Raw genomic sequence first — 17,852 nt, 5'->3', positions numbered from 1 at the left:
ACAAGTATAGGAGGACCAGTTTCCTCATTGCACCATTACTTCAGATGTCCCAATGGCCACTGCAACATGCTTGCATACAAACAGAGGGACAAGCAACAAAAGGCTACCAGGTTCCTGCATGAGTGTCTTCTGGGCGAAACAACTTCCCAGTTAGGAGACTCTTGATTGGGCTCCAAAAATAGCATATTTCCTTTGTTGCTAGATTCCTCTTATGTAGCCTTTCTAAAGCAACTTCCTAGTTCTTTGTTTCACAACCATACATTCCAAGAGTCTTTGCCCACTCACATCCTCTCAAGTGAATATGTCACCTCCTTAAAACTGGAAGGCCCTTTCTATTACTGCCATTCTTTTTGTTTGTTTTTAACATGTAAGTTCTTACCTTATTCTTGCTTTTGAAGACAGGAGCTAAGTGAATTTCCCCAACTTTAAATTCATAGTGACCTAGTTCAGTACCTTAGATCCTCATATACACCCAGATTTAGTACCTCCTAGGCTCCTGGTTTCCATCAGTTGACATGGTACATCTTCCTCTACTCTTCCTGTTGCTCTTCTCTTCCTCATTCTCTTCATCCTCTTAGAGTATCAACTGATTTTATTACAAAACTCAACGCATTTCTTTATCATTTACTTTTCTAAACAACACAATCATGAGAATAAAACACACCCCAGAATCACTAGCCCTTGCAGGATAGGAAGCAGACCTGGACAGAAAGCCCACAAATGCTTTTCCTTCTACCTAATGTCTGTACTTCCTCATGCATTTTAAAATCCCCTATGCTGTTCCCTCTTACTGGAGAAAGGAAACTGAAGCTATAATTCATGGACAAGAGGGTCACAATAGTTTAAACAACTCATCATCATCATCGTTGTTTTTATTGTTTTGTATTTGTTTTGCTCCCATGTCTTCAGTGTTCTTCTAACACTTGGTTCAGATCATGGCTATAGCACTTGGTCATTTACAGAACTCTTTGCCATGGGAAATTTTTGAAGAAAGTGTCTGTCTGACCTAATTATGTGCCTTTCCACCGGCCTACTTCATCTATAAACCAGACTTCTAATATAAAGCAGGATCCCTTGACTCTGACCTAATCCGGGCACTGCTTGGACTCTCTCAGTTGGCTCTGATTGAATTGTTGCTACATGAGATTCAGCTTGAGCTCACTGATCTAATGTCTATCTGACCACAGAAGGTCTCTGTAGTTCCCACTGTGTACCTCCTTCTCTTCCTTAAGGGGGAATTAGACAGGGAGTAAGACTCATTCTTCTTCGTATGCCTAAGGACATAACAAGTGCTCATTAAATATTTCCTGCATGAGTGAGATAATCCACTAATCAATGAATTGTGACTTGTTTGTCCATTCTTCTGGTAATTAATACAATATGTAGTTAGAATAAGGGAATGTCTCTTTGGCCACAGGGCAGAAAAAAATGGAAATTAAATACATGATTCTATCTGTATTAGCTCCATTCACCAACCAAATGAACTCACCATGTACAGACTGTTCTGCAGAAGGTGTTAATTCACAATGATTCAAATTAACATTAATATTTGCAGACATTGCCTTTCATTTATCTTAGCTCATTTACTTTATCATAAAATAAAGCTGAGTTAAATATTAACTATATGCAGAAGAAATTTTAGATGGTTATGTTGTATAGCAAGCCTTATAAGGCATTAATCTTCATTACTGAGGTGACATTTGATAATTCCCTTAGGGATATACCACTTCAGCTACAAGATTCCTCAAGGGAAAAGAAGACTGCCTTGAGATATAAGCATCTTGCATGTTATCCAAATAAAGGATTGCTTTTGATAAATGTGAGGATGGAGTCCAGGAAAAATGAGAAATGTGTATGTAATAGATTGACTTGATCACCCCAACTTCTTATATCTACCAGTAGCCATGTTCTCTGGTACCACTCTCCCACACTTATCTTAGACTTGGCCACATAACTTTCTTTGGTCAATTAGATAAAGTTTGACAAAGAAGAGGCTTGAAAAGTTCTCCTGCATTTCCATTTATTCACTTGGACTCTTGCCAGAGTCCAAGTCTAGTGTGTTCTCCCTCTTAGAAGAACACACCCAGACTAGCAAACTGGAGGGATTGGAGAGGGTGGAAAAGATTATAGGTGTCCTAGCTGAGGCCTCCGGGTCCATCCAGCTGCTGACTGGGCACAGGAGTGAGCCCAGCCTGGGTCAGTTGAATTTAGCCCTGAGCAGCCGAACTGCTCTGCAGAGTGATAATTTCATAAGAAATAATTAATGGTTGTTATAAGCCACCAACTCTAAGGATTGTTTGTTACATAGTGTTATTGTGGCAATAGGCAATCGATTCAGTGGCTGGTTTTCCTAGAAGCTTATGTGAAGTCTCCAATTCATTAAAAAGTACATAATTTAGATTAAATTAAAGTTTTTAGTAATTTCAAGTAGAGAGGAGACACACAAATAAGAAATTGAACTGGAAATTAAATTTGTCTTGGGAAGGAGTAAAAAAGAAGTGGGGAAAATGAGATAACTTTCAGAGTCAGTATGTTGTCTTAGTAAAACACGGGCTCCAGAGGCAAAATGTGTGGGTTAGAATTTTGGTTCCAACAGTTTACTAGCTGTGTGACGTTGGTCAGATTACTTAATCTCTCTAACATGTATTTTCCTCATCTGTAAAAATTGGAGTACCTACTGATAGCTGTGGTTATTAAAATTATTTGAGATATATGTAAAATACTTAGAACAGCTTTGAGACCTAATAAGCAGCTATTATATAACAGGTGAGTTATAAAATGAGTAACATAAAATTATTAATATGTGGCAAGTCTTAGGATGCAATCAATCTAGGACTTCAAACAGGAGATTTTATTTTTTAGCCATTGCTTGTTTCTGGATATATTTAAAGGCCTGTATCAGTTGCAAAATTATTAAACAATGGAGGAGTAGGTGGGGAATAGGGAACGACAAACCCAAATTCAAATTATGTGATGATAGGCAAGTCATGGAACCTCCCTGGAATTCAACTTATTTATCAGTAAGTGAGGGTGTTGTTGAGCAAGGTGATCTCTGAAGAACCGTACACTTGGAAAATTCATAACCTCTAAGCCTATAGTAGAAAAGTACAAAAACATAAACTGATCTCCTGTCAAAACCTTGACCAAGAGATTTTTTTCTTAACATTAATAGTTTTAAATGGTAAGAAAGAATAGCAGTAACAACCTTTTAAGTAATGCTCCGCTGTTGTATAAAAGACAAAGACTATCATCTGTATTGGTAATGTTTCCTGAGGACCTACTAGATACTGTGGTAGATGCTAAGGACTAACCGATAAAAGCACATTTCCATACAGTACCTAAGGTGTGGTGAGAAGACAAAGACTGTGGAAACCAGGACAAAGACCAACAAGGAAGTTGGGGAGAGGAAAAAAATATTCTTTAAAAACAAAAACAAAAACTCTTATATTTTGTTCTTTATAAATGGTTGGTCTTATTGACTGATAAGAGATAAAGTCCAGATTTCTTGTGTTTATAGCCACTAGAACATTGACCTCCCCCCCCCCCCCCATGACCAACACAGTTCTTACTGGTTTTAGTATTTTTCCTTAAGGGTATAAAAATGGAAAATCTTATCTTTAAGCAAAAACTGCTTATCGATCAACAAATTAAAACTAAAGCAATGTGTATTCACTAAGTTATTGCCACCCCTCCACAGCCAGCATTCTGTATTCAGCCTTACCATGCTGGGGGCCAGACTTGGCCAGTCACATTTCAGTCTGGCCAGAGGCCCCCTGGATGACTCGGCCAATAGAAGGCTCTAGGGGAAACTAGCGAGCCTGAACTTCTTTTTCCTCTTTAGTCCTTGTGCACTTCCTGTGGGCTTCCTTATCAGTTTGTGGTTGCTGTGATAGTCACTTGAGCAACCTGTAAATCCAGTTTGCGGTTTTCCCAACATTTTGAGGACCAGCTTCCTGATGCCCCAATGCAGATACCAGCCCCAGCTGAGCTGGACCCCTCACAGAAGTCTGGCTTTCATTCAGCCTCACTGTACCCTTCCTCTAAGATTCTGTTGTAATAATCTCAACCTTTTCTTTTGTATCCCCTAGTCCCTGGTTTGGTAGCTGTTTCCTGCAGTTGCTATTTTTGAGATACTTTAGGGACCTATTTTTACTTTTTCAGTTACCTAGTTAAGAATTTTACACCTAGTAATTATCAATCTTTATGTTAAATTATACCCATGCAAAAACTGGTATGGTTTCTGTCTCTTGACTGAAACTGGAAGCAAAGTAAGGATCCTAACTGTAAATATATATACTTATATATGGGTATATATAAGTAATATATGTACTTATGTGTGTGTGTGTATATATATTTATATATATATATATATATATTTATACACACCCATATATATATATACACACGTACACATACATATATATACATATATACATGTATATACACACACATATATATATTTAAAATTTTTTTAAATTGAAATACAACTTACATACAGTTAGTTTGTGTCTTAGTTCAAGCTGCTATAACAGAATATCATAAATTAGTTGCCTTATAAACAACAGAAATCTATTTCTCACAATTCTGCAGTCTGAGAAGTTTAAGATCAGGATGCTAGCAAAGAGTGTCTCATGAAAGTCCACTTTCTGGTTCATAGATGGCCATTTTTTCTCATGTCCTCATGTGGTAGAAAGGGTGTCGGAGCTCTCTTCTATAAGGGCACTTACATGGGTGGGTTTCTTTATTAAGGGCACAAATTCTAGTCATGAGGGCTCTACCTTCATAGCCTAATTACTTTCCAAGACCCCACCTTCAGATACCATCACATTGGGGATCAGGTTTCAACATATGAATTCTGTGTGGGGAGGGATATAAACATTTAGTTTGTAGCCATGTATGAATCTTTAAAGATTGATGAAGTGTGTATGTGTGTGTGTGTGTGTGTGTGTGTGTGTGTGTGTGTGTGTGTATCTTCTATGTAATCATCATCTGGATCAAGATACAGACTATTTCTAGCACTCAGAAACTTCCTGGGTGTCCTTTCCCGGGCAATACCTGCAAAGGTAACTACTATTGAAATTTATATTAATAGAATTATACAGTAAGTAATTTTGTATGTGTCTGACTTCTTTTGCTGAACATAATATATTTTTTTAATGTTTATTTTTGAGAGCAAGCGAGAGAGAGACAGCAAGAGCATGAACAGGGAAGGGGCAGAGAAAGAGGGAGACACAGAATCCAAAGCAGACTCCAAGCTCTGAGCTGTCAGCACAGAGCCTGATGCGGGGCTCGAACTCACAAACCATGAGATCATGACCTGAGCTGAAGTCAGACGCTTAACTGACTGAGCTCCCCAGGCGCCCCTGCTGAGCACAATAATTTTGAGAATCATTGATGTTTTTGTGTGTATTCTTTCTCATTAGTGTGCTGTATTCCATTGTATGCATATCATAATTTGCTTATTCATTTTCTCATTCATGGGCATTCAGCTTCTAGTTTTACGGCTATTTTTGAATAAATTTGTTATGAAAAATCTTGCACAGTCTTTTGGTGAATAAGTACTCACTTTGAGGTATACACCCAGAAATGAAATTGTTGGGTCATAGAGTATATATTTGTTCAGTTTTAGTAACCACTGCCAAACTGTTGTCCAGAACAGTTTACTAACATATACTCCACATCTTTGGTCCACATATTTGCCATTATCTCTTTGAATATTACTTCTTTCCTGGTTTCCCTCTCTTTTCCTCCTGGGATGGGATGAATGGAGGCTGGAGTTTATGTCCCACATGTTGCTTGTTATGCTCTTCAAAAAAAAAACTATTTCTTCCTTTTGGGTCTTCATTTTGGATGTTTTTATGTAGCTGTCTTTAAGTTTACTCATTTAGTCTTCTCTTGTATCCAGTCTGATGTTAAACCCATCTAGTGAGTTCTGAATTTCAGACATTGTATCCTTCAGTTCCCGAATTTCCATTTCATTATTTTGAAATTCAATGTTAAAATTCTTTGTGTTGTCATCTATTTTGTACATGATTTTAATTTTTTAAGTGTTTATTTTTAAGAGAGAAAGAGGAGGGGCAGAGAGAGGGAGACAGAGGATCTGAAGTGGGCTCTGCACTGATAGCAGAGAGCCCCATGCAAGGCTCAAACCCATGAACTGTGAGATCATGACCTGAGGGGAAGCTGGACGCTTAACTGACTCAGCCACCCAGTCACGGCTAATATTTTTCAATATGTTGATCACGGTTATTTAGAAGTTCCTCCCTTCTGATACCCACCTCCTTTATTTGAAATATCTGTGGATCTATTTTGATTTCTGTTTCAATTGAAATTATGTACATTTTTGAAACTACGCATATTGTGTTTAATCACCATTTAAAATATCTTCTAAGAGATTACCCAATGATTTAGTGTTGAAATGGAAACTTACTGTATCTTTAGCAAGGCACAGAAGCTGGAATAAATTGGCATTCTTTTTTTTTTTTCAGAGAAACAGCATTTGATTTTATTGATTTTTTCCCCTATTTTTCTATGTTATACTTTCATTGATTTATTTAATTTGTTTAATTTATTTACTTCTTAATTTGAGTTTAGTCTGTTCTTCTTTTTCTAGTGTCTTAAAATAGACAATGATTTGAAGCCTTTCTTTTCCTCCAATATAAGCACTGTGTCCTCTAAATTGTTCCCCAAAGTGCTTTAAGTAACCTACAAGGTTTTTTGCTTCTATTTTTATTCAGTTCAAAATATTTTAAGTTTTCACCAACATTTCATTTTGGAACCATGGTTACTTAAAAGTGTGTAGTTTAATCCCCAAATATGTGGGAATTTTTCTGACATTTTTTTTTCCCTTTAATGATTTCTAGCTTAATTCCATTTTGGTCCAAGAACTTATTTTGCATCATCTCTATTTTAAATGTATTAAAGTTTGTTTTATGACCCAGGCTATGGTTTATCTTAGTGATTGCTTCATGGGTGCCTGAATGTATATTTTGATACTGTTGTGTACAGTGTTCTATAATTGTCAGTCAAATTTAGTGGTGAATAGTGTTCAAATGCTCTATATGCGTATGATTCTTTTTATATACTCAGAGAGGGTTGTTGAACTGTTCCACTCTAATTGTGGATTTGCCTACTTTTTTCAGTTCAATCAGTTTTTACTTCATATATTGTAAAGCTCTACTGTTAGATACTTACTCATTTAGGATTATTATGTCTTAGAAAATTGACCATTTTGTCATTATGTAATGTGTCCATTTATATTCCCAATAATATTTCTTGTTCTGAAGTTCATTTTATTTGATATTAATATAGCTATTCCAGCTTTCTTTGGATTAGTATTTATGTTATATGTGTGTGTATATTCTTTTACCTTTAAACTATCTGTGTGTTTACAGTAAAATGGGTTTCTTGTTGACAGTATATAATTGGATTTTGCACTTAAATTTGAAAATAATCTCTGTATTTAAACTTGTAGCTTAGACTATTCATATATAATGTGATTATTGGTATAATTGAATTAAACCAGTAATCTTACTAACTATATTCTATTTTTCCCACTTGTTCTTTGCTTCTCTTTTCCTATGTTTTCCTACCTTTTCTGGTTTAATTAAACATTTTTATGACTTAATTTTTCTCTTCTATTGACTTATTTATATTTCCTTAGGGCAGCCGCTAATGTTTTAGAGTCTACAATACATACATTTAATTGATCAGAGTCTATCTTCAAGTAATATTACTTACCCTATTTCCTATATAGTGTAAGAACTTTATAATAATATGTTCTCAATTTCTTCCTCCTGTTATTTTGTTATTTTTATCATACATTTTAGTTATGCATTTGCTATAAACATGCAATAGATTGTAATGGTGCCGTATTCTTTGTGGCAAAAAAAAAAAAAAAAGCCTTCTGTATTTCTTACATAGTAGTACTTTTGGTGCTGAATTTCCTCAGTACTTATCTATTTGAGAGAATCTTTACTTCTGTTTGGAAACATATTTTTGTTTGGTAGAGAATTCTTGGATAAAAGGGTCTTTAAAAAAAAAAAACAATTTAATAATACCACTCATTGTCTTCTACTTTGACGAGTTGTATGAGAAATCTCCAGTTCTTACCTTTTTTCTTCTGTAGGTAATAAGTCCTTTTTACTCTTCCTTCAGGATTTTCCCTTGGTCTTTTCAACATTTTGAATATAATATGCCTATGTAGTTTTTCATTTTGTTCTGTTTTGTGTGTACTTACCTTATTAGTGTTTTCTGAGACTCTTCCTTCAATCTGTGGTTTACTATCTGTCATGAATATTGGAAAATCCTTGGCATTACTTACTCAAATGTTTCTTTTGCCTTGTGTTTTCTTTCTATCTCCCCCCTCTCTTTCTTGGATTCCAATTATTTGTATGTTAGATAAATTGACATATTGATATTATTCTACAGCTTTTGGATGATATAGGTGTTTTTTGGTTTTTTATGTTATTTTTTTTGTTTTTCACTTTCCTACTCCTTTGGTTTGGTTTGGGTAATTTCTATTGATCTATCTGCAAATTATCTTCATGTTCATTGATTCCTTCCTTAGCTGCGTCAAGTCTAATGATGAGTCTTGTCAAAGACATTCCTCATTTTTGTTGTTGTATTTTTAATTTTCAGCATTTGTAGTTGATTCTTTCATAGAGTTTCTGTCTCTCCACTGAAATTACCCAAATGATCTTGCATGCTGTCTACCTCTTCCATTAGAGGCTTTGGAATATTCAACACAGTTATTTTAAATTTCCTCTCTGAAAATTTCACCATCTGTGTCATAACTGAGTCTGGCTTTAATGATTATTTTCTTTCTCTTAGGAGTATGTTTTGTTTTTTTGCCCTTTTATATGTCTTGTAATTTCTGTTATTGAAAGTTGGGCATCTTGTGTAGTTGTTATGCCTAAAAATCAGCATGTCTTTCCTTCTGCTAAACCTGTAGTGTGGGGATTTGAATTAATGTAGTTAGGAGTTGGGCCTAGTTTCAAGTTTGTTGTTGTGGTGGTTACTCTTAGGGCACAACCAGCTTCAAATTCTTTGAATGACTCTTTGTGTTAATTGGTTTGCTGGAAGGTTTTTTTTTTTTTCTTCAGCAAATGCTCCTATATTAATTTTAGGTTTTCCTTTGTGCTGTGCCTCAGAGAGTGTTTCTTTCCTGCTCTTCTTCCTCCCTATCCCTCTCTCAGCCATAGTCTGACTTTACTTGGTGTTGGTTAGCTTGTCAGCAGGGAGTGGTAGTTGGTATTCTCTTGTGTTCACATTAAGTCTTACACTTAGACCAGCCTGGTGTGTCATGTCCCTGGGTCCTGGAGTATGGACTCCTCAGTGATGCCTCTCCCCAGACTATAGTCCTGGGCCCTACATGTAATCCTCCCCAGTCAGGGGATTTCTTTTGTGTCACTCCTTTCCCCAGTGGCAATTGGTTTTCACCAGTGTCCTCAGGGTAACAGTGTTTTTGTTTTGTTCTGTTTTGTTTTTCTCCTTGCCCCCATAGTTTAAGGGAGAAACATTGCTCCATATTGGGGAGAAATACTTACAAAAGGGCTTTGGTCCATAATAGGAGGATACAGGTAGGGTCCTGTGTCAGCTGTTGCAGTGGCTAATCTGCACCATAATTAACATTTTCTTAAAACTTTCTTCAGCCTTCTTGTGATTGTCCTTGGTTCATGGAGAAAAAAACTGAAGAGAATGTGGAATCTCAATTTTCTTCTCTCCCAGAAACTTCACACTTTGTCCAGATTATATTTGGCCTTCACCAATTTTCCAAACAACCTAAGTGTACTCTTTTTGCTGGTGTTCAATTGCACCCACCCTTGGTAGGCCAGTGCTTATGTCTTAACACTCCCTGCAGGCACCTGCCTTTTCTGAGATTTTGGGTTAGTTGGTTGCACTTCAATCTTAGCTCTCAGCGATTGCAAGAAAGCTCAACTTTTTTTTTTTTGATCTCTTATATGAGTGTAAATAACACTCTTTTGAGCTCTCCACATTGCTGAGTAGAAAATAAGTTTGGTATTAATAAAGTGTCATTGTAGAAATGATCAGAATTTTATATTTTCTTGCAAATTAACAACCAGAGATTTTATGGACATAAAAAGAAAGATGTCTACAAGTAGATAAAGATGTGTTATGTTTTGTTCCTGAAATACTTGCAAAAAGATTATTCTCACACTCTAAGCACTGTAACTGAAGGTGGGGTAGATTGCCAAGTTCTTTGGAATAGATGAAATCATTTCAAAGCAATGAAGGGCTGATGTTATCAATTCACATGTTGCACAGGATTATCACGAAGGCATCATGTCATGGTTTAAATAGCAGCATTTTTCCTTCCTCAGTGCTTATAAAATAAATATATGTCTTATAACTGACGGCATTCTCTGTACTGTTAGCAGTGGAGTGGGACTTTGTGTAGGTGGAGTGGCAGGTGACTTTCAGATTAGGCCCTGAGATTTAAGTGCCTACAAAATAAAAACATATCTATGTAAGCCTGTCACATTAAATCTATTTCATTTGTGATGAAACAAAATAATTTTATTTATGAAGCTATCAGTTGTTGGAAACTGAAAGTTTTCTGATGGTTTGGAATGAAGATCAGGTGTATTTTCAATAAGGGAAAGTAGATTAAAAGTCCACAAAAAGGTGAGTAGTGTTGATGTTTAAGAAGTACATGGGCCATTGGAGACTTGGGATGGAACAGAAGGAAAAGCTGAAAGAGAAACAATGGGGCTGGTGAATAGAGACAGGGGAGCATCAGTAACGTTGCACAAGCTTCTCAATATGACCTGGATCAGTCTCTTCATATCTTGTTAGAAAAATAAAATGCATATGAATTTATGATATTGATGTCTTTACTACATATCAAAAGGAAATCTGACCCCTCATTTGTCAACAATATCACATATACCTGGGGAGGGGAGTGGGTACAGGATTCTTAAACAGGAAATTGACTCTTGGTCAATCTGCTTTGCCAAGGAGACCTCATCATACTGTGGAATTCTGTATTGTAGAATTATGTTGACTTCTTGAAGAAAACTTGTTCATGTTTAGAGAAAATACTTAACTCCACAAAGAATTCCTCATCATTTTACCAAATCTTTATAGTTCTTGACATGTAACAAACAAAAATGTACATCCCTATCTCAAAAACCCACAATGATTTTCAAGGCAAAAATGAAGGAAAATTATGAGTTGTGTAAAGTTGAGGCTACATCGTTCTGTAAACACTTGTTATCTTTGCTTTGTATTAGGGTGTTATCTTTAATCTTTGATTATAAAAACAAAATGTAAGATGTACATGTCCTATGCTAGGGAATAAAGTAGAGTCAGGACCAGATAAATATTTGGTTTCCTTGTATTCCTCCATTTTATCATTCATAAAAATTCCAAGTGAAGAGATATGCCACATGCTAGTGTATTTTTTGTAATGTATTTCTTTGGTAGTATTTTAAATAACAGAGAGTACCAAAAAACTGATCATTATGGAGGGATTTAACCTCAGCTAGCTATTTTATAACCAATGCTTTATTCCAGCTCTATAATTAACATCTAAAATTAACATTTTCAACATGACTTTAAACATTAGAGAATCTAAGTAGATATAAATACTTAAAGTACTATTGCTTTGCACTTTTTAGGCCTTTCAAAACGGAACTAAAGGCAGTCTCTCTCCACATGAAATATGGCACAGTACATGCTTTGGAACCGTTTTATAGTTTTAAATATTTTTTATGCAATTGGGTATAACTATTTCCATATGTTTATAAAGAGTAAAAGGAGGTAACAGCAGAGATGCTGAAATGTTCTATGTCCCTTTTCATTACTAGCCACATGAGAGAACCAGCCCCTTCTTATCTCTAGTCTATTGGTAAATAGAATTTATTCACTTTCCTTAATAGTAACCTGAAGATGCTGTTTAATGCATCATAAACAAATCTTATGAATTTTTTACATGATTAAAATGGTCATAACTATCCAATGTTTCTTGCTGATTGAATCTGCCACTTCTGTTTACTAGGAAAATAAATAACACATGTTTGTTCTCTTTCTAAAAGGTTCCTATTTATTCTGTGGTCATTTCCCACTTATAATATTTCCAGCTTAATTTCATAAAACAGCTTTTATAAGACTTGAAAAAAAAAAGCCCTTATTGTACATTGTCTTCAAGTATTTTGCCCCTGAGCTCTGGGCTTTTATTTGAAGAAACCTCCAACTTCCGCTTTTTCTTTTCTTTTCCTACCCTCCTTCATTCTTCCCTCCATCACTCCCTTCCTCTCTTCCTTTCTTCTGTTCTCCTTCTTTTCTTTTGTTTTGAGACCTGTATTAGAGCTGGAATTTAAGAAGTGAAATAGCTGCACGCCTCTCACGTGCATGTAGAACCAGCAGAATAGGACTGTTTGAGAACTCCCCGCGATCACCACCCTTTTTCGATGCTGGTGCTGAATTTATAGTTGTTCAAATGAAGAAAAAGCAATGTTTGTAGCGCATTTGTCTGTCAGAAGGTTCATTAAGATGAACAAACATGCAGAGAGAACTATCAAGAAAACAGCCATTGTTATCATTTCTTAAAAATGGATGCCATAAACAATGCTATTTGTGCCTCCCTTTTGATCATTGAAGGCCTGTATGAAGTTCAGTGAACATGGCTAAAGTATATTTTCTGTAGATAAATTTCTAGTATGTCACGGACTCCATGTGATATGCTTGTCACTCATTCAAACTGAGAAGGAAGGCCTTTTTCTATACCACCACATGCATGTTAAAATGGGAAGAAGCAGGGGTGCCTGGGTGGCTCAGTCAGTTAAGTGTCTGACTTCATCTCAAGTCATGATCTTGCAGTTTGTGAGTTTGAGCCCCACATCAGGCTCTATGTTGACACCTCAGAGCCCTGGAGCCTGCTTCAGATTCTGTATCCCTCCCTCTTTCTCTGCCCCTTCCCTGTGCTCGCTCGCTCTCTCAACACTAAATAAACATTAAAAAAAAAATAAAAATGTGAAGAAGCATCTTGAGTACAAGTTGCAGGGATTCTCTCAAATTGCATCTCCCCTGAGGAACTTTCCTATCACTTGTGTTGCATACGACAGCAAATGATGTGATATAATGCTTATGACATGACATATTCTGCATTGTATTATAATTATGTATGGGTTTGTCTTATTTCCTTTTCATTTCCACCATGTAAAAACTTCAATTCGTCTTCTTTCCTTTCCTTCTAGCTTTATACAGACATCTGTCTTAGTAACAGTTCTCCAGTCTAGAGACAGGGCTAAGCCTATATATTCTTCATCTACGGAATTAAAATAGCTGGTCCAATGTTTTCCTCCTCCAACTTTTGATAATATATTGATTTTGGGAAAGTTAAGTCTTGGTATAAAGAGTACTTATAACAATATACAATCAATATATGTTATAATGGTCTGTTAAAAGGCATAAATACTATAATAAGGTTAGTTTGACCTATTTGTCAGTAATTATGTGAATTTCATGAAAGCCACTGAACTCTAGAATTGGGAAGTACTTTAAGTTCAAACAACTCATATTACAGAAGGAGGAAACTGAAATTCAGACTTCAGTAACACCTAAGGAATTTGTTTCACTTTCAGTTAAGAAAATTGTAAGACAACCTAAAGGTCTTCTGATTAAATTACTAATGGTTCTTTTGCTTAGAAATTTTCTCTGTTAACTTTGGGGAAATAGTGTGTGTGTCATTAGCACCATGCTGTGTTTATTATTGAGCTGTATGCTAATGATTTAATCATATTTCTAAGACTGAATTTTAGGACACCGTACTATTATTTTGTATTTCCGCCATACTTGTCGTAGGTGATTTCCAAGTTATTCACACAAATTTTAGCCAGTCCACTTCTGCTCAACAAGGTTGATGCACCTCCATGGTGCTGGTTGACAGGGGATAAGCACCTTTGAGAAACTCTTCTGATAAGAAGTGGAGTTCACAGTAAGCCAGGTCTTGATAGAGTGGGAACCAGACTCTGTTATCAATATTAAATTCAGTATCATACAGTTTCTTCAAAGCTTCTTCAGTGTAAGGAATACACTCAGTTATAGATCAAATGGACCTGGAACATTTTACCACTTTCATCAGGTCTTATATCTTGGGGTTCAGGGATTTAAATTAGGCTGGCTATAAATGAGATTTCCCACTGGCAAAAGTGAGATGAATTTTGCATCATAATTTTCCAAACTTTGTTGTAGAAATTATTAGAATTTTCAGCTGGGTATATAGTTTTTTGTTTCATTTTTTAATTTTTGTTTTTGTTTTTCTGACAAAGTAGACAGCTACATGAGATTCCAATGGAGAAGTATTTATAGGAGCTGGTGTGTGGTAATCCTATTGATCTTGTCAGGTACCCTGATAAATACTCCACATCTGTTACCACATTGGACTTTTGTAATACCTGTATGATCTTGGTATCATTCCCATTTTATACATGAGGTACCTGAGGCTCAGTCGTGTAACTTAGCGAATGATGGCATTGAACTTCAAATCCAGGTTTGTTTTACTTAAAACTTACATACTCTTCATTACATGAAGCTGAATTCATCCTAAATTGAGTTGTAGACTCTCATTATTTGGAAATCTAAACTTGATTCAAATTCATTTGTGTGAAGGAAGAGGCTGAGTTAGCCTTATTTGTAAGTGGAGTTGACGTATTCCATAGTCAGTGTAATGTGTAGCAACTGCCTTTTGCATTTCCAGATGTAGAAAAGAGGGTTATGTGATTTACATGAGCTTGGGTTATTCAATAATTAGCAAATAGCATACTCTGTAGATTTAGTGGAGTTCACATAAAGAAATGGGAATATAAGGTGTTTTTATCTTTCAGGAGCTTAAATTTAAAAAGTCTGTGGGAGAAACCAAGACTATGCTGTAAGCAGGGTTTAAGGTGGGCTGAAAGGAGAGGTGTCATTCCTGGAAGAGTGTGCATTCTCAGGGCAAAGTCAACAAGATAAGATTGCCTGAGGGGGCCTGGTGAAGTTATCGTAATACTGCCCTTGACTGAGGGGTGATATGGCTTTGACCACAACAGTTAAATAGATTAATTAGATAGTGTTGCCAGCTGATGTAAGCCAATCTGGTCATGCACAACTGTTTTTGTTTGTGTAGTTGATAGGCACCAGCAATTAGTTCAAGCGTTAGGTAATCCCTCATAAACTCCAACCTCCTGTCCTCGTCATCTTTTCCCTGTGCTCTACTTCTGCCTCCTTCCCTGTTCCTTTCTAAAGCCAGCCTTTTCCTGGTGCAGTAGGTTCCCGAATTGCTCCCAGACTCAAAGGCATTGCTCCAGAATTCTCCCCTTTCTCCTGCTCATCAATATTAACTCTGTTCATATAAATCTCTTATTTCTCCCTGTGTACACTTTCCCTGCTGTATATTGATCCAATGATTAGATAGAAAGTAAATAGCAACCTGGTTATTTTTTGAGAAAGATGATGTATAAAAAAGGAGAAGTAACTGACGTTTGAGACTAATTAAACTTATAAAGCCTGTGTAATTTAGGAATAAAAAGAGAAGCTTGAGAGATTATTTAGAGTTTAATATTATCTACAAAAATTTTCCATTGAAAGGTGAAAAATCACCAGGTTTGATGCTGATTCACAACTCTGCTCAAATCATTATGGAAAAATACTAGAAGAGACACTATTGCTTCTATAAAGGCAAGGGAACTCTAAAAGTAACAGGTCTTCAAGTGAATGTCATGAGATATTGGGATAGTTGTTTCATAAATGTGCTACAAGGGAGTGGAAAAATCTTTAAGCTGCAGATTGTCTTGGAGTTAAGTAGTCGAGGACTTTGAATGACTAAGGATGTTAAGAGTGGCAAGGGCATGTAAGCAGTGAAGGAAACACATCAGAATAAACACTGTAGCTTCCAAGTTGTATTGGTGATGTATTTGGAATATGTAAAAAAGCAGCGGCCTGGATATAAGGCTAGGTTACAGGCATGGGGAAGTTGTACCTGTCATACTTGGCAATGACGGTGGATAACTGTTGGCAGTCTTCGGTCTTTTTGAAGGACAGATAAATTCCAGAAAACTGATACGGTGAGAAACCCAGTATCTAAAATTTGGCAGTGGAACATAAAGAAGATAAAAACCTAGATGATGTCTCTACATTAAAAAGGCCAAATTATTTCATTGCTCAATTAGTAGATATTTGCTGGGCATCTACATGTGAAGAAAAGCTATGAGAGATAAAAATAAGTAAAAGATGTCTCCTGTTTTTATTATATTTGTAAGTGAAAAGTGTATTCACTGATCAGAGCTGATCAGAATTATTATAAAAATAAGAGTTAAGTTATCTAGCATTTATCAAGCTTCTGCTATATGCTTGTTACAATACCGGGCAACTTTCCTTGAGTGATTTCACTTAATGCTCACAGCAGTCCTGAAATGCTGGTATTATTACCTTCATTTCTGTAGAAGGAAGTCATGTAACTTTATCCAAAGTAAGACAAGACTGTCTCTTCAGCTTTAAAGAAGATAGTACTCACTCTAGATTGGAATTGTCAAAGACAATTGTCAAATACAACACTTACGTGTTGTATTGGGCCACAAAGAATGAAATACATAGGTAGGAGAAGTGGAAACGTAGTAGAGGTCATGGTACGGAAGGAATATTGTGGGCTATGAATAGCAGCCTGATTGGGAGAGAGTAGCATATATGTAAAAGAAGATGGAAAATATTTTAGAAAGGGAAGCTGGACCGAAATTAAAGTGGGTCTATGTACTTTTAACCCCCTCCCTCTTAACCTAGCTCTCATCTTTCTAGTGTTTCAATTCCATTGAGAGGAGAGTGATTTTAGTTTCATATTTTCTATTATAGTTATTTGGTTGATGAAAGATCAAAGATGAAATGAAAGGTATTTTAGTTTCAGATCCTGTAACTGATAGTGATTTGATATTACAAAAAGATGCCCAAGCTACACTATTTGGATCAAGTTTATAATTTGTGCCTAATATAGTCTACACCTCAGATATGTATGCATATAAAGCCAATTACAAGCAACTTAAAAGTAACACAGGAAATTCAGGTTAACATTTGTCACAGTTTCCAATGGAAACAGCCTCTTCTATTTAACTTGTGATGAGCTGAAAATGCTACACCTCATTTTCTATCGTAGTGTAAAGGCTTCTTCTATCCTAGCCAAAATCCCACAAACTTGGACATTGCAAAGAATACTCTCTCCCTGGCCTTTATTGTGAGATACTGAGGACTGTTTTCTGTAAAGGACTAAAAAATATGCATTTAGGAGATGATGAATGTTGCTCAGTGGTAAATCTTTGTGTAAAAAATGTGTTAAATTTTAGTCATTTTCTGTGGGATTGTAGCATCAGCAACTGGCATGAGATGAATCAGACTGATGATTCCAGTTCTTTGCAAAGCAGACAGCATGATATAATGGCACTGAAAAAATCTCCCTTGGCAACTTTTGTAGCCACGAAGTGCAAAAGAGGTGTTAGATATTACTATACTTGGAAAGAGCAGGAGTCCTCATTTCAACTATTGAAATTATTTGAAGCCATCCTTTACCGTTCCTTTTAATGCTCGTAATGTGGATATCATCAGGATTTGATCTCTGGAGCAAGACAGCCTTATCTTAGTTTTCTGTGGGGTCCTGGAGCCCTTCAGGAGGGTAAGCACCTTTTCGGTAAAGAGGCTGTTTGAACAATACGTATTCAGATATATTTTTTCTTTGCACACAGTCAACCTTGCCAAGTATCATTTCAAGATTTGAATGTTTAGTTTTTTTGCAACTGCCATAATCTTGCTTGGAAGGTCACCTTCTGTGAGAACTGAATAGATGTAATTCTTTCAAGACAAATTTT

This window comes from Panthera pardus, unplaced genomic scaffold (assembly GCF_024362965.1).
Source record: "Panthera pardus isolate Hobbes unplaced genomic scaffold, ASM2436296v1 HiC_scaffold_10, whole genome shotgun sequence".
Classification (NCBI taxonomy): domain Eukaryota; kingdom Metazoa; phylum Chordata; class Mammalia; order Carnivora; family Felidae; genus Panthera; species Panthera pardus.
The sequence above is the reverse complement of the archived record's forward strand: the minus strand, read 5'-3'. Positions refer to the sequence as shown.